We start from the raw sequence: 27,500 nt of genomic DNA, 5'->3' as shown, positions 1-27,500 counted from the left end.
TGTTGTCCAAGACTTTTGTCCATCAAATGTGCCCACTCACCTTGCACCAGATGCAGCTGTGGCTTGAACACATCTTACAAGCCATGGAATGGATCCCATACCCAACAGGTAGCATGCAGGAGTGGGACATATAGCCTTACCTCACCATTGCATATACCATGGAAAACAATGCAGACAGTCATGTATGTGGTGAGGATGTATGGGACAACATTAATGTAGAAAATAAACAGATGGCCATCCAAGACAGATGATGACACATGTTGCAAACTGGATATGCAGGCTGCCTAGTAACATACTGCAACACTGAGGGAGTTGCAGGAATGTCTAACAAGTACTGGCTGTGCAGTACCTGTGTTGACAATACCTGGACTCTGCATAAGTGAGGCTCATGGGTTAGGGTAATCAGATGGGACAGTTGTTCCACAGGAAACATCAGCCAGGGCTCTCTACAGGTAGCATATGCAAAACATCAAATGCCCCCCAATGGCATGTGTTGCAATGTGTGATGTTGTACCAAGAGCAAGTTGGAAACCTACAGATAGTATCAATTAAGATACATGTGCTGCACAAGCAACACCTCACCCCACCTCAGGCCCACCATCCCCATCTGTACCTTGCTGATGATAGTTTATACCTGTATGTTTGCCATTCATTGGCAGGGACTAGGCCTGTACACATGGTGTTCTGAATTTGGGACACTGCAAAATGACACTCATGTGTAGCCCATAGTTGTCAAGCATCTGCAAAAAGGCTGAGGATGGGGAGGGGTGTCATCCTGAAACACAACATTGAACTGAAGCAGCCATCCAAAGCTCGCTAAGAATGGCTGTATCTGCCCACAGTCAAGGTCATGAATTGTGCCAGATATAACCCTAACTCCACAGCAATAGTGATGGCACTGTGTGACCTCCAAGGGCATTGCACATGAGTTGAGCTTGCAATCTTGCAGAGTTAGAGGACATTTGTAGGGCAGAGTGACCAAATACTGGCAAATGCAGATGACCCATGCTAGTGTACCCCTTCCAGGAATAGTAACTGCTGTAGTACACTTAACAGTTGGTACAACAAACCATCATGTCAAGAGTGTGCGCACTTATGCACCCACAAATTGTATGCTTCTCAATCAGCATCTGCACAGCTAACACATTTGTTTGATACTGCATTTGATTGCACAGGTCATAGCTCACATATCAGGTTCATGTAATGTTAACATATGCAGTATTGTGGCCCTGTGGCATATCACAGAAGAGGGTGCCATGTCAATAAGGGTGTGTACACTCCTCATAGCCACAGTAAGGTTTGAAGATTGTCAGTGTAATTGTATTTTATTGGCCATACATGCACTACTGATAATGAGATCTGAGGATCAGACATCAGGCATTCACTAATGACATTGGTCCACATATCATCCCAGGTATGTGCTGGACAAACACATAGGGGCTGTGAGCAGCAGAGCAAACATAACTGACTCACATATACACATTCAGCAATGGCGTGTACACCTGTGAGTTATAGTGCACAGTACAAGCCAGGGTGCTGAACATGGGCACAGCAATACTGTGTACATGGGTGCAGTGTGTTCCAGGGAAAGGGGCATCACCTACTAACACAAACCGTGCATTACAGAGACATAGGATGTTGGTAACAGGGATTGACTATAGCTCATGGTCATCGTGCCTCTGGCAGAAATGCCACATCTGGTGTCACCAGACACATGTTTCAGACCATCATGGAGGTGCAGGCACGTATGGAATGGTATACTGGACAGGGTCTGAGGCTGCTGAAGGTTACTCATTCCACTGTTATTGACAACATCTGTGATCTTGCAGGTGCCCACCATTATTTTGCAGAGATCATGGATAGACGGTTGGGTGAAATGGTGGGAATCCTAGACCAGAGAATGTCTGTGCTTGAGCATATGGTGGGAATAGTGTGAATGCCACTTGGACGTAGGCCAGCAACACCAACAGCTGGAGGTTGACGTGGATGTGTAAGAAGTCAGAGCTGCTCCCGTACTAGCAGTACCAGCCCCAGCACTGAAGGGAGGGGTGATGTCCACAGCACAACATAGCAGGCCACATGTACATGGCCCTGGCCAATCCCAAGAGGAATCCAGATCCAGCAGACATATGTCATCATAAGGGGAGAGTGCCATATGTTGGCTTGTACCTGGTGGTGCCTGTGGAACCCCTGGCAGGTACAGTTCTCATGTCCATGGCCAGAGATGGTGAACTGCACACCCTGCCAGGTGCAGTCTGCAGTTGTCCAACAAACACCTGTATAGGGCAGCCACATGGCAGAACTGTGTGCATGCATACACACACACATCACCAACACAGCTAGGGCAACCCCATACCTACACACACCACATCACAACAGCCCAATTAATAATGAAACCCCCGAATACACACACATGATGTCAAACAAATGTCTCAGCCTAGGTCTCTGGCAAACCAACAACACACCCTGTGCATATGATGATACCTGTGCCACATCCCTGCCACCCATAACATCAATGTAGGGACAGGCTAATTTGGTTCTGATGTACAAGGTGACTGTACTATGGTGTACCAATGTAATGCTGTGTAACACGTTTTCAGCACTAAAGTTTAATGCTTACATGTCAGTATGTGTAGCTGTCCAGTCATGATGCATTATAGCTGTTATTAACACTGAGTGATTCTGGTATCCATAATGTATTCCATTTGTGTTTTAGGTGGCCATGTGTCAGCAGGATGTTGGTCTGCTGTTATTCCCTACAAGGGGTATGGCACTGAGGTGACACCTTGACTGTGGCATATCCTGGGTACAGCTGAACACAAGTCACAGGTCTGTATAATATTTACTGCATGTGCCACATGCCTGATATGTCTGTGGGGTGTATACAGGTGAGTGTATGGTGGCTGATGTCAGCAGCCCTTCTATAGTGGACAATGGTAACTGTACTGGGTGGTACACACCACATGTGTGTGTATAACACACACACACAGGGGCTTTGGTGTTGATGCAATACACAGAGAATACTGTACACATGGATGTGTGTACTTTTGGAAGGAACATTTTAGCCTATGTAATTCCACCAAGACAGAATAGGCACAACATCACATTGGGAAATAATCAGTCTGCTATTTTAATGTCATTGATGATGGTACTGGCAGGGTATATGTCCCCTTCCCCAATGTAGTGCAATCCTCAACTTTTTAAACATAGGAGTGCTGGTGTGGGTGGAACAGCCCTACCCTTTGGAGGGTGTGGGGTGGTGTAGAACCGCATATAGTGTAACTGACAACTACTTAACCTGTTAACATGAACTGTACAGTATTACAGCCAACTAAGAGGGGTGATACACTCAACAATAACCGCAATGATAGTGGCTGTGTCCACAAGATCCACACCCAGCTATATATATCAACCCCAGTATCGCTGTACAGCTATACAGTGGGGGAGAGGGCATTTACACATCTACTACTAGTTATGATGGAATTAATTTCTAGAGGATGATACCTGTGAAATGTTAGCATTTGCCACTCAGTTCATAGACAGATGTCCTCCTGGGACTTGTATATTCTGCAAATTGAAGTAGATACCTTCACATACATACACACTCTTACTTGGCAACACTGGGACTAGAACTTCTACCTAGGTACATAGTGCTACTAATGTGTGTGGCCTTAATTGCACACACCACACAGCTTTTAGGATGAGATGTGTTCCAGGTTACATGTTAAGTGAAGAACATCACCAGGCCTTTCACAGTATGTTAATGGGGGATGTACTGGTTGCTTATGAACAATACATAGTGTAACATACTGTCATATACACATTGACAAACACATAACAGTCATATACACATCTGAGAATCCTGGGTTTATCAGTGCTAACTACTTTGTCAGTGTGTCCATTCTGTTACAGATAAGTTGCACACAGCACATGCATCACTGGGCTGGATAGTGTAATCAATTGCCTGTATGGCTGATGGTGACAGTGGTCCCCATACAGTAGACCTTGGGACATGTACTGGGGGTATCATGGTTTAAAGACAGTATACCCAGCACCCACACCCCACATTGGATATTGTACTCACTGAAACCCATGATAATGCTCTGACATACCCACCATCACACATTGACCAGGACTGCAATACAACCCCTTGTCTATCACAAGAGTGCTACAACAGGGATATACATCTATTGCACATGCCACAGGGCTAGTAGGGTGATGCATTGTCATGGCACTCCTATGGTCAGCAACATCACTATCCCTTATACTGTGTGGCAAGGTGTATATTAGGAGAATGTGGCCTCAAAATATTGTATCCTACAAATATACACACTTGCACACATAGACACACTTGCCGGAACTCAGAGGGTAACTCATGCCTATCTACCTATTTGTATAACAGTGTTGTGCTGGTACTGCAAGCTCCAGGTAGCCCATAGGGTGAAGAGTGTACAAAGGTATATGTAATGTCCTTTACAGCAGCAGCCATATATAACTATGGCAATGGAGGGTGCGGTGGGTGTGAAGGGCCTCAGGGTATTATCAACTACAGGTCTACAAACACACAGACACTGTTATTTTCAGTAATGCACACTAACACATCTGTCAGTACTGGAGTCCATAGGTGCAGGTGTTCATAGGTGTGTACCAGGATATTGTCCATGGAGAGATGGGAAGGGTAGGGGATGTGTGCATAGTGGTATCATGCCACCTGTCATTTACCAGCAGGCCATTTATCAACTGATGCCACAGGAGTGATCCTCAGGGTGAGAGTTAAATGCAATATCCGATTATCTGGTTGCCTCTTGCAGAAGGCCAGTGAGGTGCTCCAGCTAACATGTATGCAACATGTATTACATAACATGGTCAGTGTCTGTCTTGGAGACCTGTACCCAAGCATGTTCTGTTGACTGTGGTAGTGTAGTTGAGGTATCCATGGCATGTGGTGTGTACAGGGTGGGGATTCCTTGCTGTGGCATTCATAACACAGCTTAGCAGACATGTCAGTGTCACTAAAGCATAGATTGCCTGTAAACAGCCAAGATGAATACCTCACATCTGCACATCTGTACAGAGTACAGACAGACATCAGTTAGCCAACTGGCCATGCATTAGGAAGACTGTGTTGACAGATAGACATCTGACACTGATAGGTATGCCATTACTACATGACAGCAGCCCTCAATGACATGTCCTATATACACAGTAGTCTACAGTTAATATCCACATGTCAGATCAATATCCAGTAGGAAATGCTTAATGACACACAGCTCACATACCAAGAAAATGACAGTGATGACTCCGAGTCCATCTTTACATGCAGGGGTGTTTGGTTCCAGTACTACAATCTGCAATCTACTCTTACTTGGCAAAACACTGTCAAGAGTAGTAATGTAATGATACACTACATGCCAGTGTGACTGCATATAACCTGGGATGCTACCCATGTATGTAACAATGCCAAGAAATGTATACTTATCCCCTTTGGGAAAAAAACATGTACCCATGAATTACCACATAGGTGGCAGTACACTAAACATTGAAAATGTGATAAGAGACTTAGGGACTCTGGTGGACAGTGATCTCACCTTCGATAACCACATCACCACAACAGTCAGGAAATCCTTCTATGTGGCACACCTCATCACTAAGGGCTTTTCATCCAGAAAAAAGGAGGTCATTGTCCCACTGTACTCATCTCCCATTATACCCATTATAGGCCACAATGCCCTTTTTGGTATGTACCTCTCAAGACATCTGCAACAACTGGAAAGTCTGCAGAAATACCTCACAAAATGAATTGCAGGACTAAAGCAGATGCCCTATGCTGACCGTCTAAAAATTCCACCTATACTCTGTCACATATCGTCTACTTAGAGGTGATCTCTGCTTAACATACAAGGCCATGTCAAACCTAGAGCTGTTGGACATGCTACACTTAAAGAAATCCCAATCCCACAGAGACACACACTCCATGGATTTAAACCTTGTCATCACAATGAACAAAACATACTGGAGGGATAGGTTCCTGACCTAGAGACTCCTCAGACTCTGGAATAGACTGCCCATACATGTCAATAAGAGTGCCTCTTTGGCCCTCCTCAAAAGGAACCTTGATGACTGGATGGGAGAGAGGAAATTCACCCCAGGGATCATGTCAGTCACTCTACTAGACAAGGGTCCAGGGAAGTAAATAACGTGGGATGAAATAGCCAGGGAATTGTTATGGCTAGGCTTGTATAGGCCCTAGGGCTGATAGCCTAGTACCAACCTATGAATCTATGAACATTCAAACATAAAAGAGTGCTGTACAAGCCATATATACTCAGGTGTCCCAGACAGTAGACTCACACCTCTTGCTAATGTAATGACAGCACATTGACACATGCTATGTACATGGAAATAAATACACTTATTAAAAATGTCATTACCCTGTTATTTTGTCAGACTGGAATGTGATCAAGCTGCTAAAAACTGCCTTAACCACTCTGTATCCCACAGCCCTTGTTCTGCTTAGCAACAAAATAAACTGTCCTTGCAGGTCTTGAACCCAGGCACTATAGACAACACTTAACCACTAGGCCATCACAGCTGTGAAGAGGTTAGTTGTTTTTTCCAATACATCTGCCAGTATAAATACTGAATAGTAGTGAGTAACTGCTTTGACTTCTACAATTGTCTAGTACATGTTAGTGATATTAGCATTTAATCAAGTATGTTATTGTATCAGATAAATACGGTGTGATACATCTGGGAAGGTATATGCAGCAGTCATGTTTGCACATAACAAGGATATGGATGTGTATATACACATGTAGATATATGTATACATGCACATACACATGCATATTTATATATATATGTATTGCTATACATCTGTATATTACGTTATATATATGGACATATATAGATCTATCTGTATGTATATATATATATATATATATATATATATATATATATATATATATATATATATATATATATATGGATATATATGTGTGTATATATATATATATATATATATATATATATATATATATATATATGGTTCCCTTTCAGAAGATCGAATGGCTGAAATCTCAAAATGCATAAGGCTGAAGCCATATGCTCGAATTTCAGAAGCTCCGCCTTCTGAAATGGAAACAAAAAAAAAACAGTGAAACACAAGACAATGTTTCTGCAGGAGGGCAAGCCCCCCTGTACCCCCCACACCCCCTGCTACTTATTTATACCAACTCCGAGATCGCACTACAGTGCAGAAAGGAAAATCTCCCATTCTGCGCTGCATGCCGATCCCCATTCAGAAGGTAGAGCTTCTGAAATTTCGAGCACATGATCTCGACTATATGCATTTCAAGATTTTAGCCATTCGACCTTCTGAAGGGGAACTATATATATATATATATATATATATATATATATATATATATATATATATATATATATATACATATATCTGTTTACATATATACATATCTATACATATACATGTATATCTGTATATATGTAAACATATATATGTGTATATGTATTTTATATATATATATATATATATATATATATATATGTGTGTGTGTGTGTGTGTGTGTGTGTGTGTGTGTGTGTGTGTGTATGTACATATATATATATATATATATATATATATATATGTATAACATATGTCCATAACATGTAGTGGAGTCATACCGATACCTATACAGCACCAATAGTCACAACCTCTTAGTGCAAGGGGATGTCATGTAAGTACTGCAGGTATAAATGTAGACTTTTGCTTCTGTAACAGGGGTTGTCGTAACAGAAATGTTGTGTGGGAAATCACATCTGATATTGACATGTACGCCATCAGTTACTGACAGACATCATAAGATCGTCACAGTACAGTACCACACAAATCACAGCAATGATCCTGTGGAATACAGCAGAGATATGACCAATAAATGTGGACAGTGTGACACACTTTGTTCAGTCCAGAAGTATACATAGCACCCCTTAGTGCAAGACGTGTGGACCAAGCCTGACAAAGTGGATGTTTACAGCCATGTAAATGGGGATATCACGAAAATACTGGAATAGATAAGCTCACAAAGTTTATGCATTCACACACTCCTGTCTGTTCTGACACATAATTACTGTAGAAGCAGAGATCACAAGCTCACATACTACCCACTAATTAGTGACATACATCTGTACAGCATCCCACTGCTTTGTCAGAAATACACAACATTTATGGTGGCCTGGCAACAGTACATCTGACAAATATCTGGACATAACATCACACTGGATAAATACACTGAGCTGCTTGGCATGTCACAGAGAACTGTGCAAACTACAGGCAGACTGCCACAACACTGGCCTACATTTCTTATGGGGGACTTCACATGTACCTGCAAATATAGCAGGCTCTACAGGGAAGTAACAGCATGGAGTAACAGACACCTGAGTGAAAGTGCATACCACAACCAGTCTGAACACAGCCACAGACACATATGGTAAGCGTACTTAATATTACAGTATATGGACTGTGTGAACAATACCATCCTCATATGTGCCACTCACACACTAACCCTACATATACTGGGCCAATTCACAGTGTATGCCGATGACTGACTGTGGTATGGGACATGTGTCGGTCTGGCCCCACAAACATGTACGTAAGCTGATAAGGTACGATACACTGCAGCAGCATGCAACATCACATAGAACAGGACCAAAAACAATGACATCTTCCACAGTCTGTACATAGGCCAAGGTGCATATTCACATTACACACTCTGTCGACAATCACCATAAGTACACAGACCTCATTGCTGTACACACTACAACAGAATATCCAGGTTTTGTCCTCAAATATAAGGCCTACTATACATAACATGTCTAGCAGTCTGATATCTCACTGGCTTGTTATCAGGTATGATATCAGTAAATAATGATGTACTGAACATATACACCTTTTACTGCATGACACATGTACACAGGTTGATAGAGTTGTGGCTGAAGGCACTAACACAGGGCCAATATTGACATGTTGCTGTGATAAACCCATACATTAACTGGTGTAACAGAGTTTGTTGTGACATATGTCTACTGAGGGATATGAAGTCAGTAACTCACATGGCTGTCACCATGTACTGACTGCAATTCTCAGAGTATGCTACTGCATTTCTAAAGATAGGAAATGCGTGAGTAAAACAACACATGTAAGACTCCAAACACTGGCCAGTCTGCAGATAGCCCTACAGATGAGAGTTTCCCCAACCACATAACACTGTCATGACAGATATTAAATCATGTAGAACAGCCATATCCACACAAACCCTGTTAAACCAACATTACTTCAAATGTAGAAGAGCAATACTTACATTCTGTCCTCATGTCTGTAACATCTCCCTCCTGCATGTTGGCCTTTCTCCACAGTGTATGTTGTAAGAGGTATATCCAACTACCCTCTGTGATGCGATTTGTCAAACACCGACATGAAGTCCTGCACACAGTGAATAAAAAGGGCCAACACCCACATGAAGTGCTTAGTTATAGGAGTCTGTTTCCATCCAATTGGCTATAGGAATGATACCACAGCTATTCCGCATGCAGTCAGCTAGTGGGGTACTGCAATTCATGCACAGGCCATTAGCTGATCATGAGCATCACTTACAAAACACAAGCTGCTGCCTATATAAAGCAGGTGTACTTTTCCACATCCACCACAATCACCCCCACAGGGCACTGATAATACATACAAACACACATTTACCAGTATTGGGTTTCAAACCCTACGTAACTATGTATTGCTATTAAATTGTTATGCAGTTATTGCACGCTTACATTGGAGCTTACATTTTGGAGAGCTGTCCAAAGGTATCTTTGTAGGTGAGTGACATCAGCAACAGTGATAAAGGAGGGATAAGGGAAGTGTAATACATGTGGCTGTCCACAAAAGCAGGTGTCAAGGAAGACACAACCACTCTCTCTCAAGGACTCACAAACATTATCACAGTTAGCAGGGTCAGGATTAAAACTCCTAACTAACTAGTTTGCAACAGTATAGTATTACACGGGTATCACATGCACCACAGAGCTTATCAGGCTAATATATGGCCAAAGGGTTATTTCAAGGTGACTGACATCAGAAGGCATGCTACAGTAGGGCAGTGGGAGGTGTAGCGAATGTGAATGGCTTCAAAATTATTAATCTCCACACACTTACACACATACACACACGCACACACACACGCACACACACACACACACACACACACACACACACACACACACACACACACACACACACACACACACACACACATTTGCCAGTACTGACATGCATGGGTTCATTGCTTCACAGGTGTGTTGTAGTTGACTGTGCAAGAAGGCTGTACAAGGCTAGGTAAAGGGTATAACTTGGCATCAGGCCACATGACAATGGTCTCAAGTGTGGCTCAGGGGTGTAGTCCCTGGATTAACCCACACAGATGGGTATTGTAGTCACCATCTACTCATCTGGGTTACTATTGTGGGTGGCCAGTGCTGTACAATCCTTGCAATGTATGTGATCTATATTCTATAACATAGACAGTGTCTGGGTTGTCCACATGTCCCACATGCATGTTCTGTGATGTGTGGAAGGAAGTGTACCTGGGTTCTCTGGGGCATGTTGTGTGGACAGATTTTTATCATCTGATGTGGCATTCCTGACCTCATGTGGTGAGAACTGGCTATGGAACTGTGGTCATGCCTGCACCTACTTTGACAGCATGATACAGGTATTCAGTGGAGTTAGTGGCATCTGTTCATACAGGGCATGTGTATAAGGCATGGTATTCCCTTTGCGGGTTATGTTTTCAGACTCTACAGTTGTTGCAGGTGTGCAGTGGGGAACATAGCAAAGGACCACTGTAAGCAATTATTTGCCTACTGTAGGGATGGAACAGGGTTCCATGTCCTTTTACTTGCTGGATAGCACACACTCAGTCAGGAGATGCTACACATTACAGTACATTCTGATGTCAGTGGCAGTGTTGTGGTGAATAGGCATGTAGTCCACTGCAATCACACCATGGTTACTATCTGTGGAAAATATGCAGGGAACTACCAATATAGTGGTTGTTCCCCAACCAAGTGTGTTTGTGTATGAGACATGGGTGGAGAGTGTTCTCTGGGTAATACAAGGGTTGTCTATATTGTTCACTGATCCATAATATCACATGTAGGGCTATGGATTATCTACACCAGTCTCTCTTCTGTTTGACATCTGTTGTCCTTGTAAGGTGGACATTGTGACATATAGTAGGTCCTCAATATAATAGCAAAATCTGCCCCACAATGAATCCCATCATTACACAATCACAGTAACCTCTGCACATGATACTGATGACACACACACACACACACATACACACACACACACACACACACACACACACACACACACACACACACACACACACACACACACACACACACACACACACACACTTGCCAGTACTGAGATTCAAACCTCTACCTAGTTATGTGTTGCTACTATAGTGTACTGCATTTTTTGCACATGCCACAGAGCTTATTGGATGGATGCTGTCCCAAGGTACAACTAAGGTGAGGAACATCACCAGCTCTTGAAAATATTGGCATTGGGTGATGTAGTGTGTAAGAGATTCCAAAACTAATTTCACCCTAATCACATATTTACATGTGTAAGGGGTGAGGTTCAAACATCTATCTAATAACCTTTACAGACCATTATGGTTACACATTTACCACATGGACCACTGACCTGACATGGTATAGGCTTCGCAACATATACTTATGAGGTGGGTGTTATCTGCAGGACTGCTAAAGTCAGGCTCTGAGATGTGTACTGGCTGTAAATAAGGAAAAAACTTGAGGTACACACACAAACAGTTGCCACACATGGGATTCAAACCTATAACTGTGTAGGTACTGTTACTACATTGTTCCACATTCATGGAAAGCACCACGGAGCTTATAGTGCTAGCCCTTTTCCAAAGGTATATTTCAAGGTAGATGACATCAGCAAAAGTAGGGCAATGGGAGGTGTAGTGACTGTGAATGGCCTCAAAAGCATTGATCCCTACATACACAGAGTTTCACAGTGACCATGTTTGGAATTAGAACTCCTACATAACTAGTACATCATGCTATAGCATTACACAGTTATTGCATGTGCCACAGAACTTACAGGGCTGAATCTTGTCCAAGGAGGTATTTCAAGGTGACTGACATCAGCAGGCTTGCTACAGTAGGGCAATGGGAGGTGTAATGACTGTGAATGGCCTCAAAAGCATTGATCCCTAGACACACAAACACAGGGTTTTACAGTTGTCATGTCTGGGATTAGAACTCCTACCTAACTAGTGCATCACACTAGAGCATTATATAGTTATTGCACACACCACAGAGCTTGTAAGAATGATCTTTGTCCAAAGGGGTATTTCAAGGTGACTGACATCAGCAGGCTATCTAAACTAGGGCAATGGGGAGTACAGTGTGTGTGAATGGGCAATAATCCATTCCTCTGGGAACACACACACAACACACAGTCACACACAACTTTACATTTGACAAAACTTTGTATACAACTGCTAGATGAATAATGACTTATACTACCATGTTACACAGTTATCACAAGCACCGCAGACACTATAGTGCTGAGGGCTACCAGAAGCAAATGTCTATAGTGATAGACACTGGCACATCATGTGATATTGGCCAATTGGATGTGTGGTGGGTGGGACAGGCCTCATAATGGGAGGCTCTTTGTTACTGTCTGTCTCTCTCTTCCCTACATCTATGTTTGTGTATGTTTGACCTATTATAGTGTGTTGTCCTTGGATATATGTGTGTATTCCTGTCTGATGTGTGTGCAAAGCATGACTGGTGTGCAATGTAGAGTGTGTGCACAGACATCTGCGACTAACAGATATGTATAGTCCACTATTGTTGCCAGACATGGGCTTCATTAAGTTTGGGAGCATGCCCAGTATGACCCTTCTGTATTTTGTTATCAGACATGGGCTTCATTTCTCTAAGTGTGGACGCATGCCCAGTATGACCTTCTGTACTGAATGTGTGAATCCATTCCAGGTAGGTTGTACTCCAGTACAGGCATTTGTGTTCTACACCTACAGGTAGCAACCTGTTTCTGCAGGATATCTGTAGATAGGTTGACAATATGGGTTCACAATGGGCAAAGGATAGTGGGATACTGTAACTAATTGTGTCTGTGCTGCTTCTGCTACATGGTTTTTGTGTTAGCAGATATATTCAGACATATGTTTTGTTTTACACTGTAATGTATTATGTTATCAACTACTGACAGATATACGTATTTGCAGTAATTTCCTGGGGAATACAAGATGAATGAAGCTGTGTCCAGTATTGTGGTCTGCAGCCTACATATTCGTGCACACTCATGCCATTTTGGTGGGGTAGCTGCAGACACTTGCTGATGGGTCTGTGTAAATGGTCCAGCACCTTGGTACTGTGGTGGTTGAGGAGCCCAAGCTTGTACGTCTGTCAACGGGACAGAATGGCCATATCCTGCTGTGGCCATACCTCTCATCTGTACAGATTCACACAGGTTACCCAGAGGCAGGGCTCATATATCTAGTCATTCCCCTTCACACTGTGGTTTACAAACAGGTTTGTAGCCACCCATTCCTGTGTTTGCAGGCAGGGATAGTATGGGCACACATCACAGCTTCAGACTTCACACATTCCATGGCGTCCATACTTCTACCCCCCTCTGTTATTCTATCCTCTTCCTAACATTATGCAAGTGATTTCTGATGTGTCCCTATAGTTATCAATTCATCCCAGCAGTATTTAGGGGTTGGTCCACAGTTCATTCAGTAGGACATGCTACTGATATTTGTCATCATGGCTTTGCTTTTGTGTTCTGTGGACTGTGTTATGTTGTTATTTGGGACTCCATGAGATAACATACATTGGCAGTACAGATGAGATACAGGCCTTTGATAGAGGACTGTAGGTCATTTGGTAGTGATGCAGGCCACCTGTAGCAGGCCAGTGCATCCTGTCACTCCTACAATCCCAGGCTGCAAGCCACTGTATTTCCATGGGGTGACAGGGTGGGTGTGCAAGGTGTTAATGGCAATAGTTTCTGTCCTTATTAATCCATTGGTGTGAATGCTGGCAGTGTGCTGCTTATAGCTAGGGACACACCTGCATGGGACACCTCTTCAGCATGCTGCATTCTGTGGGTATTCCCATACAGACATGGGGGTCATATTGTACTCATTCCCAACAGCAGGGATATGACCTGTGAGGTACCTGTGGCTGATAGTGGGGTGAGCTGAGTGCATGTGTATGATGGAAGCTACTTGCAGCTGACTTACAGATATATGTGGGGTATTCCCCTTATGTTGTCTTGTGCGGGGACCTCAGTAGTTTTTTAGTACTTCAGAACTGTGCCTTTTGTGGTCTGCCAGTGTTTGGCCAGACTACATCAGTATTCCATACTACACAGACAACTAATGTGCTGATAACCTGTATGTACAATTCCAAAGGTGTGTCTATTTGATGGTAACATTGTATACACTCTCTGTCTAGGGTACTTCCACCTGTGTACTGTGTGAATGTCTGGGCCCATATTCATGCCATGTCCATCTTTCAGATAGTGCAGATATTACATCCGAACAATTAGTATGGATTACTGCTGGATTGGGTCTTGCTGGGATGCATTGTGTTTGGCACTGCAGTTGTTAGAACATGGCCCTGTCATCAAGAATACTGGCCAATGGCCACCAGGACACAACTCTCCATGCCTACATGCTCACCACTTTCATACAGTATGCAACACACAACAACCTAACACACAGAGCCCTGCATATTGTACACATGCAACAATCTGTCCTGCTAATTTGGCCAGCTCATGTAATCTGTGCTCCACTGTTATTATACCCACACGTACATGTTACTACATTTCTACATAGGATTGTGGGGGGGGGGCACACCTGACAACTGTAAACATTTGCTATGACTGTACTGGTATTTCAGGTACTCTGTTGGCTTCCATTTCATTCTGTATTCTGACCTATCATCAGACTAGAGGCATATTAGTGTACTACAGTTCTTAGGATTGATTGACCTATATTTCAGTTTCAGACTTCCTACCCTTCAGAACTAACATTCGACTGCCTGACCTGTTGTAGTCTGTCTGTGTAGGTCTGAGGGGGGCTGCTTACCATTGCCATCAATCAGATGCCTTAGCACAGCCTTTCTTTGTGGTTATCTACACCTGTCCTGCTGGCTGAGACTGTTGTTGGGTATGTGAGCCTCACTGACATGCATGTGTGTGTCCGATGGACAAACATTGGCCCACCATATGTACTGCAGTGGGATTTTTCACTTTGTCTTTTCCTGCCTACTTTGTTGACACCAGTACTTGTTATGGATTTCATGCTGCCCATATAGGTGTCTACTATCTGCTGCTATCCCATTCAGCCACCTGATTCCCTTGCATGCTCACATCCGAACCATAGATACAAGTAGCAGAACATACTACTCCATTCAGCAATTGATAATGAGAGTGATTTACCTTCTGGCTGTGCCAGTATTGAGGATGGTGCTGGAAGGCTGACTATGTTGGATGCACATAGTACACTCCTTATACATGGTTAAGCACAGGTAGTGTCACATTTGGCATCCCTTTTACTGTATGTGTGAGTGAGAGAGAGGTGTCATCCCTGGGTTCCTACTGTGTCAGTGTATGTGCTATGGGTTGCCTCTTTGCCAAAGCCTGGGCATACTGCGCATGCCTCCTTCTGCCTACAGGGGCAGGCTGAGGTTGTTCCTCCTCCCAGTCACTCTATGCCTATGCTAGCCTTGGCAATGGTGGGGGTCTGTGTGACCCTGCCCCATGCTGTTCCTGCTGCAGCTGTTTCTGCAGGATCATATTGTGTAGCATGGCACATACAATGACAATTTGGGTACATGTAGCTGGAGAGTACTGCAAGGCTCCACTGGATATGTCCAGGCACAGGAACAGTGACTTGAGCATCCCAAACACATGCACTTTTATGATTCTGGTCTGTGTGTGTGCCTTATTATGGAGTTCTTGTTCGGATGTGTGTGCATTTCTGATGGGTACCATCAGCCATGGCTCCAGTGCATACCAGCATCCCCCACTAGGTAGCCATTAGGGATGTCCTCATTGTCAAATCTCTGGTACAGCTGTGTCATATGCCAGATGTGGGAGTCGTGATAGCTTCCAGGGCTACCAGCACACACATTCATTATAATGCCCTGGACATTGCACATGACCTGGGAGTTGATGATAAGGAAGCCCTTGCGGTTTATGTAGACCACACCCCGCTCACCGGGTGGTGCTTTGATGTATATGTGCGTGCAGTCTATAGCACCCACTACTTTAATTCAAAGAGAAAAAATGTCCAGCACAAAACATATGAGGAAAAGTTATTTATTCAGTTATCACAACAATGTGTAATAACCATAACAGCATATCAGTTTTAGCAAAAATATTAAAGCCTTCTTCAGTGCATTGGTAACATTCAGTTAAAATAGCATATATACGTGATAAAGGCACATCCTAATACGTGTTGATTGGTACATTCTAAACTGATTAGAAACATTAAATGGATTCATTAAGACCAGGCTTAAACAATGCCCCCAGTCTAACAATCCAACTTAGTTCTTTATTGTCGAGTATGGAATGCCATCCAAATGTATTGCTTCTGTGTCCCTGAATTCTATCTATTATTACAAAATTAAATTTAGCAGTGGCATGGGTGAGTGTTTGCTTATATAAGGCATTAGTTGTTTTTTTGTTCCTAATATCACTTAAATGTTTGCCAGTTCTATGTTTAAAAGGACGTGAGGTTTGACCCACGTAAAATGCGGAACAAAAACATGTAGCCAAATACACCACCCAGTCACTGCTACAATTACCAAAACATCTAATCTCAAAAATATGTGAACTGTTTTTACTAGTAAATTCCTTGGTTTTACAAATGTGGGTGCAAAAACTGCATTGACCACATGGGTAGCAACCCAATAATTTCTCACCAAATAAAGTGGTCTGTACAATCTGTGAGGGTGTAGTATGTTTATAATGGGTTAGAAAGGAGTTTATAGTCCAACCACGTCTGTATGAAAAAAGGCATTTTGGTGGTAAAACCTGTGCCAATTTGTTATGTGCTAATAATATGTCCCAGTGGTTTTGGATAATATCCCGAAAGATACCTGTATTATTGCCAAATGAGGTGACCAACCGAATGTTATTAGTATCAGATACCTGGTGTGATGAAGCTTTATATGTAAGCAATTTGTCCCTATCCTATTCTGTGGCTCAAGATCTAGCTGTTTGGATATGATGGTTGTTATAACCCCTGTCCAGAAAACACTGAGTTAAATCCTGTTGGTGCTGATTTCCCTCTGGAGACTCTTTCAGATATGGGGATATCTTTTATCAACATCTAATATGCATTTAAGAGATTTTTGTTTTTGGTGACACAGTTTAGGCTAACTTTTGTGCCTCTGGTCTCTATACATCATTTTTTGTGGGTAACACTCACGATTTTTGGACATCTACATTTTTTGGTTTCATTTGTAACCACACATTTGTGGTTTAATATACTGTTTTCCACAGTTGGCGGCAGCCATTTTCTATCAGTTTGCGAAGGAAGGAGTACAGTAATGTATACGAGTGAATTTATAGCTGATATGAAACGCCACATCCTAGTGAGGCTTTTGGTTTACTGACATACCTTTGGGACTGTATCTCTTCACTGATGCAACGGGAATCATTAGCTTGGTGTATATATGAACAATGGTGTTTGTTTTTCAGTTGTTTTTTGAGCTTTATGGAAGTCACGCAAGACCTTTGGGAATGTATCTCTTTACCGGCACAATGGGAATTATTAGCTTGATGTATATACGAACTATGGTATTTTTTGCCTGTTCTTTTTGGAGCTTTATGGAAGTCATGCAATAATAAAAGCACTGTGGGTTTATGACATTCATTTCTGGAAGTAATACGGTGTGTATGTTCTGATTTTGGGCTACACACCTTCTGGCATAAGTGAGGCAACATTCTGTAGCGTGGTTTGGGCCATATATTTCTCTACATTGTGTTTAATTTACTATGATTGGTACCATCATTAGCAAAGAGTAATAGTTTTTGGAACTGGTTTCAATTCATGGTTGGCAGTTGAGGCAATTATGACTCCTAAAGAAATGTTTCTATCTGTGGGACAGCTTCCAACGCAAATGATCATTTACTATGGAACATTTTTCTTTTCCTTTTTGAACCTTAGACAGTCAGTGTTCATAGTTTGTCGACTTTATTGAATGGATGCCTTTTTGACTATCAATCTATCTTGAGAGAGGGCTTGATATTTTCACCTTGGTATTTGACTGTTTTATCCGTTTAATATTTATGTAATTTTTGTTTATATTTCATTATTATTTTTTTATTATGCCATATAGAAGTTGATATGAATATTTTTCATCCCTTGGACTGGGTTGAACATTTTGGGAGACATTATTTTTGAATGTTCGCCATCAATCCTTCTGAGTGTATTCCAATTTTGGGCTCCTATTATTATAATTAGCTAAATTTCCTTTTGGAACTGTTATTATAATCTGACTATTGATAACCTCGTGTATATTATTATTAGAAGTTGCAGTTTATATATTGGTACATCGTGATATTTATTGATGTATGATAGATATGCACATATCTGGATGCTAGTCAAACACATTGTTCTGCTTAGTTTTTTTATATTAGGTGAATTACCTATTTATCTGGGGTATGATTATAATATAACCCAGGTTGATAGACAATGAACAAATTGGATCTTACTCCAATACTAGGCGGATTGATTTCGGGCTTCAACATTTTTTGTACCATTATATGATTTGAACAGTCAAGGTACATATGTGAGTATATAGTTCTTCAGGTGGCTGCTTGGCACTGATATTCATTATTGGTCTGGTGGGCTATTCATATGTCCTGAGACATCACGTGTAATATTCACCATATAATAGTGGCCATAATAAGTAAATGTGGATACATTTTTTGTGGCTGAATACTGATTTTATTATTTACATTGATTTACTATATGGCTATTGTCTTATAAAGTAGGTCAACCGGATTATATAGACATACTGTCTGCTCAGAGGTGACATGTGCCTGACATACAAGGCCATGTCCAACCCGGAATTAATGGACATGCTCCACCTCAAAAAATCCAAATCCACCAAAACCACTAGAGCAAGCGACTTAAACCTTAGCACGGATATAAATAGGACGTGCTGGAGGGATAGATTTATCACTCAGAGACTCCCTATGCTGTGGAATAAAATCCCGGTCCATGTGAGGCAGAGCACCTTGCTGGCTCTGTTCAAGAGAAATCTTGACCTGTGGATGGGAGATCGTAGGTTTATCCCGGGAATCATCTCTGTGTCACTGCTGGACAGAGGCACAACAAACTAATGGGCACAGTATTTTTTCATATAAGGGGTGGCATAAGCCACAAAAATTTGGGCTAGGCTTATAAATGCCTTAGGGCAGATAGCCTAGTATAAACCTATGAACCTATGAACCTATATTGGTGATTTTTCAGTGGTAGCCATATGTTAGTTTTTTAACGTACTACTCGAGGGTTATTGAGCCACATCATTTCCTTCAAGCTGTTAGTCCATATTTGAGCTGATTGAGATGAATGTCGATCTGTTCATCACAAATTGGATTTTCGGGTGGTGTACTTGAGGACTACTATTGGTTTTACAATACATTAAGGTGTTCATAATTCTTGATGGTTTGTTTTGAATAGTTTATGAGTACAGTTCCTGGCAGTATCCTATCAATACTGTATTTCTCATTCTTGTCCTAGATTAATAGTTTCTTAATAGGTACAGAAAGTGTTCCAGCCCTATATATGTTTGACTTTTTATATACAGTTTTACCTTTTATATTTAATTTCACTTTCTAGATACAGTTCTACTTATAGTAGATAATGGATACTAAGTTTACTTATATTTGGAGGTTGTCACCAGTACCTTGTATCAGTATTATTGTTTACCATACAAAGATGGATTTGAATACATTATTACAAGGTCTTTCGACTGATAGGGATAATTTGACCATATTTGGGATTCAGCTAGAAGGGGATGTTAATGATAAGTTACATCAGGATTCTCCTGAATCTATATGCAGTAGTAAATTCCAAACACTGACTAAGGGTATGAAAATGTTAAGAACTAACATGTGGCATTTGAAACTGTTTAAAGCATACAAGAAGAAAGATATAACACCTAGGGGACTGCGGGTTCACACTTTGCCCTTGGTAGGTCAGTTGGATGACCAATTATCTCAGGATTGGGCAAATGCCTAACACAAAGCATCCATGTTATTTGTTGATACATTGATCACATATTATGAAAGAATCCTAGATTCTAATATAGTTGAGGTTACTAAAATTTGTGAGGAAGTTAAACTATATGAAAGTCAAAGTTTTTTTAACACCCGATTGAAAACTTAGCTAAGGAGCTATCGAATTTGGAGTCACAATTAGTCAAATGTAAAACACACAAGTTCCAAAGGGACATTGAGGATTACACCAAAGGTAGACCATTTGGCCAAAGTAAAAATGTTAGATTTCAAGCGGTCACGAACACATAAAGTAATAAAAAGAAAAGACCAAGGTTCATACTTAGAAATAGGACATCCAATACAGTATCTACTTCAGGTGACGATTCATCCTCTGTGACGGATCATGATTTACCCTCTCTGGAGGTGTCTCCTGCTGCGAAAAGAAGGACAAGTATTGGCCCTTTAGGCATGGAACCCACTGAGGGGCAGGAAACTTCAAAACAGTCGCAAACATTCAGCAACTGTTACACAGGATCATAACATAGGTAACGTTGAGAATGTACATAATATCTCCTCAATACAACTGACTGAGAGTCAAATAAAAATACTGAAGGTTTGAATTTTGTCCCGTCCTTTTCTCTGGCTGAACATAATTTTGAGAATAATTTAGAATCTTTTTGTAGGAATCTTAATCTCAAAATATTTTTTTCTGATGTTGGGCACACTCAAAGATCTACTCAGTTTAGGTTTAAAGAATCCAAGTTCGTACCACCTATGGATAGACATGTTTCCATTTTTAGGGAATGCATTCTTAAAGATCTGCATTTCAATATGCAATCTCCAAAGGTTAAGTCTTGTAATCTAACCAAATCAGAAAGATTGGCACTTCAGGAACTCAGCAATAATAAGAACTTGTCATGTTACCAGCTGACAAGGGGGAGCCATCATAGTGATGGATTGGCATAAGTATGTAGCTGAGGCACACACCCAGCTGGGCAATAAAAAGTTTTATATGCTTATGCCTTTAGACCCAACGTCCAAATTCAGGAATGATATAGACATATTTCTGGATCTGGCAGTGGAAGAAGGTATTATTGATTCTAGAACTAGAAGGGAACTAATGATGGATGATCCTTAATCTCAGTATTTGTATTTACTTCCCAAAATTCATAAGGATACGATTAACCCACCGAGTAGACCCATTGTTTCAGTACATGATTCCCTGACTGAACCTTTATCAGCTTTTCTTACTCAATATTTAAAACCCCTTCTTCCATTTATCAGATCCAGAATTAAAGACACCACTGAATTCTAGAATATTATCAAGGATACACAATTGGAACCTAGTTGGATGTTATGCACACTAGATGTTACATCACTATATACCAGTATCCCACATTGGGCTGGGGTGGAAGCTGTCCAATTTTGGTTAAATAAAGTTACCCTATACAAACCAGGTTTCAATACCTTCATTGTATGCCTAGAGGAGCATGTCCTTACAAAAAATATGTTCTATTTCCATGAAAATTGCTATTGGCAGCTGATGGGTATGGCTATTTGGGCCTCATTTGCCCCATTTATGCAGATTTATTTATGGGCTACATAGAGGAACGACTAATGTACGATACCAATCACAATATATATATATTGATAATATGGATATTTGGCAACGTTACCTTGATGATTGCTGGATGGTGTGGAGGGGAGATGCTAGCTATGCTGAGGAATTTGTCTCAGATTTGAATGAGAACAAATGGGGCATACATTTTTACATTGAACTACAATATTAATGAAATTACCTTTTTGGACATACAGATTTCACATCAAACTGATCATACACTACATACTCAGTTTTTTCGGAAATTTTCACAACTTAACAGTTTACTGCATGCCTGTAGTCATCACCCCCCCCCCCCCCCATCATCCGCAACATTCCTAAATCCCAGTTTTCAAGGATGAAACATATTTGTTCTTCTGACTGGGCCTATAATCAGCACCAACAAGATTTAATTCAGCATTTTCTGGACAGGGGTCATAACAACCATCATATCCAAACAGCTAGATCTTGGGTCACAGAACAGGACAGGGACACATTGCTCATATATAAAGCCTCATCACACCAGGTATCTGATACTAACAACATTCGGTTGGTCACTTCATTTGGCAATAATACAGGTATCTTTCGGGATATTATCCAAAATCACTGGAACATATTATTAGCACATGACAAACTGGCGCAGGTTTTACCACCAAAATGCCTTTTTTCATACAGACGTGGTCAGACTATAATCTCCTTTCTAACCCATTATAAACATACTACGCCCTCGCAGACTGTACAGACCACTTTATTTGGTGAGAAATTATTGGGTTGCTACTCATGTGGTCACTGCAGTTTTTGCACCCACATTTGTAAAACCAAGGAATTTACTAGTAAAACAGTTCACATATTTTTGAGATTAGATGTTTTGGTAATTGTAGCAGTGACTGGGTGGTGTATTTGGCTACATGTTTTTGTTCCTCATTTTACGTGGGTCAAACCTCACGTCCTTTTAAACATAGAATTAGTGAACATTTAAGTGATATTAGGAACAAAAAAACAACGAATGCCTTATATAAGCATACACTCACCCATGCCACTGCTAAATTTAATTTTGTAATAATAGATAGAATTCAGGGACACAGAGGCAATACATTTGGATGGCATTCCATACTCGACAATAAAGAACTAAGCTGGATTGTTAAACTAGGGGCATTGTTTAAGCCTGGCCTTAATGAATCCATTTAATGTTTCTAATCAAGTTAGAATGTACCAATCAGCATGTAGTAGGATGTGCCTTTATCATATATATGTATTTTTAACTGCATGTTACCAATGCACTGAAGAAGGTTTTAGTATTTTTGCCAAATCCGGTATGCTATTATGGTTATTACACAGTATTGTGATAACTAAATAAATTATTTTTCCTCATATGTTTGGTGCTGGACATTTTTTCTGTTTGAATTGAAGTAGCTTGGTCCATGCACCGTGTCTCCCTGCATGCTTGGATGATTCCTATAGCACCCACTACCTCAGGGTATTCTGATATTTGGTGGAAGAGATGCATATTGCTGGTCAATGCCTCATGGGTGTTTTGAAAATATATGTGCTCACCAGCATGTGCTGACATGGCATCCAGGAACTGGTGCAGTACCCTGAGTGCTGATGCCTGTGATATCCCCATGATATCCCCGGTTGGCCTTTGGAAGGCTAGTACTATTAAGCCTACACATACCTTGGTATACATTAGAATGGGTTCCCTTCTGTTGGTTCTGTGTGTGAGGCATGGATGGCACAGTTCAAAAATTTGCTGTAGGAGGTCCCTGTCCACCCTATAGTGCTCCACTCTCTCCAGCTCATGTAGCCCCTGGTAGGTTACCCTGGGTCTGTACACTCTTCTCCTCCCCCTCACTGTGGGATGATTATTAGCATTCACATCCTCACCACCCTTTGCCTCTTCCACATATTGATTTATGAGAGCAAAAGCAGCCCCTGTCATTTTGTTGCTTTTGTTAGGTAAAAGTTCCCCATTTGTGTACACTGGTGGTGTAGAGCTTATGGGTAAACAAGAGTGAAAGATGTTTGCATAGTTTATAGTAGTGTGCTGGGCTGGGCTGGGCTGCTGCCTGTGTAATTGGCTGATTCTGATACATTTCACCTGCCAGCTATGCTAGTTCTCCTTGATTACCTTCCTACTGCTGTTTTCCTTTCCCATTGCCTTCCTGTTTAAGCCCCAAGGTGCACCACACAAACCCAGTGCTCAGATGTGAATGGAGCTGCTATTTCCTATGTTTTTTTTGTTTAAAACTCTGTGCATGGCACACACACACCCGTTTAGGCAATGTAAATTCTACTAGGCAGCTTCAGACACCCCCCTTCCTTAGCTGTGCTTAGCTAAGGGCAAACATGGGCCACAGAGCTCCAATAAGCTTACAACATGCATGACACACCTCCTTATGAAGTCATCTTGCTCTTAGGCTTACATCATGGTCTTACTGCACCTACACAGTTGGGTGCAAGCTAGCACTGAGGGGAATTGACTGCTAATGCTTGGTTACAAATCCACTATTCCATGGTCTTGTTATGTTATACATTCCATTGACTATTATGGCAAAATTATGATTTTGGTTTAAAAGCTTATTTCCAGGTTTTTTTATTATTTTCGGGCAAATCCCATTTGCGCACCGCTGCCCTGCGCTTAAACGGCCGAAATCAGTCAACAAAAAAAAAGTTAATATTTACAATTTTGAAATTATTTTTCATGCCTATGACCATATATTTGGCCTTTGGAATGCCTAACCCTTCTAATACATGTATTCATACAAGTTGTCATGCTTCCGTTTTGTAGTTTGCAAAAATGTATTCAGCTACTGGCTGAATACATTTCTATTCCTGCACGGACATCTGCCTGCTTCCTGGATCACTAATTCCCCTAATTTGCATGGTTTTCACCAGCAAATGAGGTAATTAGCATACATGGGCTGTGTCCATGCAGGAATAGTGCAGGAGCGCTCATGCACGTCCTGGGATCTTATTCCTAGATCGCACAGCAGCCATATTGCCTGCAGCAGTTCTTGCACTATTCCTGCACGCCGTGCAGAGCTTGCTGAATCCTGGGGTACATTTTCATACATCCGGTTACTGGTAAGAAATGTATATGCAACTGTTTTGCAACATTTTCCACTGAGAATGTGGTGTATCTTGCTACTTGCTTAGTTTGTCAAGCTTTCTATGTAGGGAAATGTACTAGAAGGCTAAAAGAGAGAATAACTAAACATATTTCTGAGATTAGGAGAAATGTGTTAACAAATGATCTAGCAAAACATGTTATGGAAAATAATGTTGAGCATAGATTTGCTTTTAGAGTGTTACAAGTCAACAGCGGAGGTGATAAAAATAATAAACTGGAACTTGTTGAGTATAAATGGATTCTATAGTTAAACTCAGATAAAAGTCAAGGTTTGAATGCTGCTGTGAACATAAAACCTGTTTTAAAAGAGAAACAAATGAAACTGAATTCTATTCATTTGTTTTTAAGTGTCTTTGAGTATATTCCTTTAAAGCTTCCTTTACCTCTTATTAGCTTAATTGATGAATGTTTAAGATTGGTTGGCTGTGTCTTTGAGTTTGTATATTATGTACTTCAACTTACCTGTTTTATCACACCAAAGAAAGGTTTTTAACCAGAAAGCTCTGTGGAATTAAAGTTTTCTTCCTGAGGTTAATTTTTTTTGTTGCTGTTGTTTTGATAGACTGTTCAAGAAAAACCAGGATGAGTGGATGGGGCACCATAAATTCTTAATGTGGATAGAGCCCACAACACTCCTAGACATGGGCAGTCAACACTAAATGCAATCTTGGGTACTGGTTAACATTTCTGTGGTAATACATTGGGATGAAACGGCAATGCTTATAACGACTTCCAGGTTAATAGCCTAGTAATCTTCTATGATCATATGATCCTATTATCTTTGTATTTCCCATGATACTTGGATCTGATAGGAAATGCTAGCTCTATGCATTTTTCTAAATGGCTGTAGAATCTTTAAAGATGTTTGCTGCTGTTACAACATAAGGGGTGGAGCAGTTAGAAGTGAATTTTTGAAATCTCATCATAGAGTTGGTTGAAATTGCCACATTTGCAGTCCTTTAATTTGAGGGAGTGCTGCGGAATTTTTTGGGGAGTTAAAAGTAGAAGGTCACACACATTTGTGATCAGACTTCACTAAGGAAGGAGATCATAGAGCGGTAGTTCAACACCCTGCCATATTTGTAAGAAATGGGTGAATAATATTGCATCTTCTAGTAGGTTTGTTGTTACAGTCACTCAGAATAATAGATTTTTTGCTAATAGGGAGATCATTTACAACAGTGAGGAATAATATGTGGTTATCAAGGGGTGATGAAGATGTTCTATAACACCCTATTAATTGATAATTAATCCTATAATGAGTGATATGCAGTTAAGTGATTTAAGTATATAGGTCCCTAGGGATCTGTCTGGAGGTACTATATTCCTTCACAAATATGGAGATTCCATCAGACTTGTCAGTGGACTTGATGACAAGAAAAGCACAAAGACCAGATACAGAATGAGTGCTGTCTTTACATTTAAACCAAATCTTACTAGCTATGCGACATGATTTTTTTGTCCAAATGAAGGAGTGCTTCAAGATTAGGCAACTTAATGTTTAAATTTCTGGTGTTGGGGTGAGCCACCCTAATTTAATCTGATTTTCAGTCTGATATGCCAGTCAAGTTGGAATGTCCATCAACTGTACTCTGCCTAAAAAGACACTAAGAGTAGCAAAGGCTTTAGTCAGTATGCAGAAGCTTTTGAATGAGAGGTGCAGGCTATCCAGAGTAAAGCAAACTGGATTGTAAAGCATATTCCCCATGTTGAAACATACTTGGATCCCCCTGGAATGGCACCAGCTATTTAACCAGTCAGAGAAACCATTTATTTATTTATTTTTATATGTGGAGGGAAGATTCCACTCTGAATCAGTGTCTTTTTTTCCAGCTCTGGGAGAAATGAGTCAACATGCCTGAAAACCGAGTCAGCCATCACTAAAATATTGCCATTGATACTGTGGTTCAGAGTGGTATATTTGGAGTACTTTTACACAAGGTGATACTTTATGGTAGGTATGTATGATGTAAATGAGTGTCCTGATTTTTGCTGAGACTTAATCTTCTAATTTCTACAAGGGTTTTGGGAATGATTTTTTTGCACCATTAGCCTAATGCATTTTGGTGTGATTAGTGGAGGATAGTGGTAGAGGTTTATGAAACTCACAATGTTTTTAGATGACATTTAAGATTAAGTAGGTATTTACACCTCTCACTGATGGAATTACACATGTTCTCAAGTTCATACCTTTGAACTTAACACAGTAAGTATACAGTCCTAGGAGACCTATTGCTAAAAAGCTGGCAACAGAGGTAAAACTAGTGCTTGGGTGTTTTGACTAGTGAAGACAATACAGCAGAGGATGCATGTTATTAGGGTAGAATAGAGAAAATATACATAAAGCTCTACAATGAATGGAAGTCTTGTCCCAGATGTCGCAAATTTTAAACATGACATGG

This window comes from Protopterus annectens, chromosome 1.part2, assembly GCF_019279795.1.
Source record: "Protopterus annectens isolate FY-2018-M chromosome 1.part2, PAN1.0, whole genome shotgun sequence".
Taxonomy (NCBI): Eukaryota; Metazoa; Chordata; order Ceratodontiformes; family Protopteridae; genus Protopterus; species Protopterus annectens.
Note: the sequence above shows the minus strand (reverse complement) of the source record.